At 40.9% G+C, this 4434-nt stretch overlaps 1 pseudogene; it reads left to right on the forward strand.

Annotated features, from left to right (window-relative positions):
* The first annotated feature begins 984 nt into the window (after window positions 1–984).
* On the forward strand, window positions 985–1880 carry LOC119254103 (THAP domain-containing protein 2-like; annotated as a pseudogene).
* The last annotated feature ends 2554 nt before the right edge of the window (window positions 1881–4434 follow it).

Here is a 4434-nt window from a genome sequence, read left to right on the forward strand (position 1 = left end):
TTAATTCGTAAAAATTAAGATTTCTTAACTGTAACCTACTTATGTGTTTGTCCCTTAAAGAATACTAGTAAGATTTAATAAAGTAAGAAAAGGTTAAAAAAAAAAAAGAATGAATGATATTTGGCCATGAGGAGACTCCGGCTGAGGTCCTCACCTGTATGGAGGGCACAGGTCCCTGCTGGGCAGGCTCTGGTCCCTACAGGTGGAACCACCCCAGGAATTGCTCCGCATTGGGCGTGACTTTTACATCCACTGCTGAGCTCACTGCCACTCACCCCCAGGCGCTGCAGGGGTCGGTGTTCAGGTGTCTGAGTAGCAGCCCAGGTGAAGCTGGGTGGAGGCAGTATGGATGGGACGGGCTGCAATATTGGCTCCTTTTGGGGCCAGCTCTGCACCTGTAGCAGATTCTTCCCCCGGACGGTGGCAGAAGTTCCTGTACAAGTAGCATCTGCCTTAGCTGTCAAGCCACTCTTCTGATGATACATGAGGACCCTAAAAACTTAGCTTTGTCATTATTTTGAAATACTTGGCATGGAACAGTTCAATTGCATTTAAAATCCTCTCCTATTTCAAGACGTTTCCATATGACACAGGTCAATGAAACGAAGTGCCGCCAAGTTCTTTAAATGGAATCCAACTAGTGTACAATTTTGAAGTTCTGGGAAAGTAAGTTTACATTTTTACCACCCACTTTGTGTGAACAAAATTTTCTTGTCAAAGGAGGCTGTCGAAAATTTAGACATTGTCATTGAAGATCTTGCTCAGAAATTGTATGCCGATAAGATGCCTCCAACCTGATCTTAAAGTGAAATAGGAAATCACAGTAGCCTCAAGAGTCTCATGTGCGTATTTGAAAAATATTTGGAAATTTTATACATATTCTATATTTAATAATCGCCCCAGTACTTCCCAAGTACTTACTTTCCCTGTTGTAACTCTCTACATTAAGAAAATATAATTTTGATTGCTCCCTGGCCCCCCTCCCCCGCGGCCACCACCACCACCACCACCACCACCCAGACACAAGCACACCCCTTCTTTCACTCGGCTCCCACAATGAGCTCGGTAGCCCTTCCCCTGAGTTCCTTGCCCAGCCAGTGCCCGAAGGAAAAGTAGCAGCCAGCGCTTCAGAACTGGCTTAAGACTGCGCCGAATGAGGGGGAAAGGGAAATGCCGACCAATTGCGCCGCGGCGGGCTGTGCTACTACCTACAACAAGCACATTAACATCAGCTTCCACAGGTTTCCTTTGGATCCTAAAAGAAGAAAAGAATGGGTTCGCCTGGTTAGGCGCAAAAATTTTGTGCCAGGAAAACACACTTTTCTTTGTTCAAAGCACTTTGAAGCCTCCTGTTTTGACCTAACAGGACAAACTAGACGACTTAAAATGGATGCTGTTCCAACTATTTTTGATTTTGTACTCATATAAAGTCTATGAAACTCAAGTCAAGGAATCTTTTGAAGAAAAACAACAGTTGTACTCCAGCCGGACCGTCTAATTTAAAAATCAAACATTAATAGTCAGCAAGTACTACTTGAACATAGTTATGCCTTTAGGAATCCTATGGAGGCAAAAAAGAGGATAATTAAACTGGAAAAAGAAATAGCAAGCTTAAGAAGGAAAATGAAAAGTTGCCTACAAAAAGAACGCAGAGCAACTCGAAGATGGATCAAAGCCACCTGCTTGGTGAAGAATCTAGAAGCAAATAACATATTACGTAAGGGCACATCAGAGCACATTTTACCAACTGCCTTAAGCAATCTTCCTTTGGAAGATTTCAAGATTCTTGAGCAAGATCAACAGGATAAATTTTAACCAATTCTCTAAATCTAAAGCAGCCAAGTGTACATTTCAGTTAAGATTGGCCTGCGTAGAACTTGATGCCTACCCTTCATTTTATTCAAAGATAAAGACATTTAAAGAAACTATGCCAAAATTGGGTATTTAATAAAGTTCTGCTTGAAGCAAACATTGTTACTATATAATTTATGAAGACTGGATTGCAAAATAAAATGGAAATTTTTTATGAAACTTTTTTTTTTTGAAGAAGTGCCTATATGAAAATTACGTGCTTAAAATTTTTGCTAGGAACTGTATGCTTGCAAGGTGTTTTGTGTTTTTGTCTTTTTAAATTTTTATGACACATAGATTTTTATTTCTATGTGTTTAATTTATATTAGAAGAAAATTTTCTGTACCAAAGTTGGAATTTTACATTCTAAAAAAGATGTAGGAGTTAACCAACATTAAATATGATGTTAAACTACTGGGTTTTGTATTATTAAATTATTGTTGGCAATATGATTTAGAATAATTATGGAAAACGGAAACATAGCTGTTTTTATTTGAATTTTCTGTTATCTTTTGCCAATAAAAATGAACTAATTTGACCTCCCTCATAAGAACATTACTTTAAGATAGATTGTAAAATATTTGAAATTAATGATTTTGAATGTGAAATGCCCTGGAGTCATCCATACTAGATAGGGCCTCAAGTACCTCTGACAAATAAAAACTCAAAGATGATTATATGCACCTAAGATACTGTATTGTGAAATAGCATATTACTTCAGAGATTGGGATCCAGCTATTACCTTGATTAAACAAATGATTAATGTATGCAATTCTTTTTCTTGTAATAAAAATACTAACGTTCCTGTTTCAAAAAAAAAAAAAAAAAAAAAGAAAATATAATTTTAACTATCCAGCTTCGTGTAGACCTCTCTGAATGTCTCTAGTTTATCTTAGGGTACCAAACAAATATCTTCCTTTGTACATCATAATATAACATGTAAAAATGTGAGGAAGCTTACCATTAGAATATATAGATTGTTTTGAACCTTTAAAAATGGAGCAAAAGGAAAAAAAATAAATACAGGATCAGAAACTAGCAAAGTGAAGGTATGGCATTGGTGAAGGTGTAGGTGGCATGTCTCCCAAACACAGCTTCACCCCGAATCTGGGCTATGTCAGCATGTGTAACCGCAGGGACTCTGCAAATGGATTAGTCACAGACCTCAGGGAGATTTTCCCATATTGTGTGGGCGGGCTCAATCTAATCAAACAAGCCCTTCAAAGCAGAACATTGTCTCTGGAGTCAGAGGGATGGAGTGGAGAGACTTCAGAGGTCCCCGCTTGCTGGAGTGGCCTGCAGGGACTACATGAGCAGCAGCTGGCAGACTCTGAAGCCAAGACTCCCCCTATGTGAGAGCCAGCAAGATAACAAGCTGGTTCCTGCCGCTTCAGAGAGCTGAGGTCTGCTTACCTGGAGTCAGCGGGGGAGGGACCATGTGCCTGGAGATGCTGACATTGAACATGAGAATGAGAAGAGCAGTCACATCAGAGATGGTCATGGTCTAGGTAATATGAGATTCAAGTAATATTCCTGAGTTTCTCAGAGAACTAGGGAAGCAAAGCCAAGTTTGTCCAAAGAAACCAGAATAGTAATTAGAATACAAAGACATGAGTCAGGGAATTAGTAGAGTTGGTGACCAAGCAGATTGGGGTCACTGGCCAAAAGACAGAGAACTGTGTACTGGGTGGAAATCATCCTCCCCAAAGTTATAGCCACTCAGAATGTCAGGACATGACCTTATTTGGAGATAGGTGCTTGCAGAGATAATTAAGATGGCATCATATGGGGTAAGGGTGGGTGCTAAATCCAATGGGATGTCCATGTGAGAAGCTGTGTGAGGGATGCCAGCTATGTGAGGACTCAGCGAGGTGTTATTTATAATAGGTAAGACACCATGGCAACCTGAGTGCCCACTGGTGAGAGGGTCGACTGGAAATTGCATTATCTACAGAATGGGGCACTGTTCACCTGTAAAGAAAGATGGAACAGGGCCTCCCCGATGGCGCAGCGGTTGAGCGTTGGGTTGCGAAGCTGCCCGCGGCCTCTGCGGTGCCGGTTCGATCCCCGGCTGCTCCCCGGCCACCGGAGGAGGGTCCCACATGGCGCGCAGACCTCTCCTGCCGCCCGCTGCTCCCCTCAGCAGTGTACTTCGTTCCTTCTGCCTGCTCTGCTCCCCGCTCTGGCTCTGGTGAATTCTCTCGCCCTCCCGCACTTCTGACTGTACCCAGTGCATGTATAAACAAAACAAACAAACGAACAAAACAAAATAAATAAAACATGCCTCTATAAAAAAAAAAAAAAAAAGAAAGATGGAACATTGATGAGGTTATACAGAAAGATAAATGTGTGGATGATTTCACACACCTGGGTAATATAAAGCACCCAAGTGGATGAACCAATAAAGCAAGCAAATAAGAAACAACAACAAAAAACCAGTGGACATTGATAACTGAAGTTACCAGGGTGGGGGAGGAAGAACAGGCCAGGGGGATAAAAGGGATGGTGATGAATAGATTGTTTTTGCTATTACATTTATTTTGATTTTTGTTATTTTTTCTTCAAAAGTAAAAATAATGAGTA

The sequence above is a fragment of the Talpa occidentalis genome, unplaced genomic scaffold, assembly GCF_014898055.3.
Source record: "Talpa occidentalis isolate TD23 unplaced genomic scaffold, MPIMG_talOcc4v2.1 talOcc4.295, whole genome shotgun sequence".
In the NCBI taxonomy this organism is placed as follows: domain Eukaryota; kingdom Metazoa; phylum Chordata; class Mammalia; order Eulipotyphla; family Talpidae; genus Talpa; species Talpa occidentalis.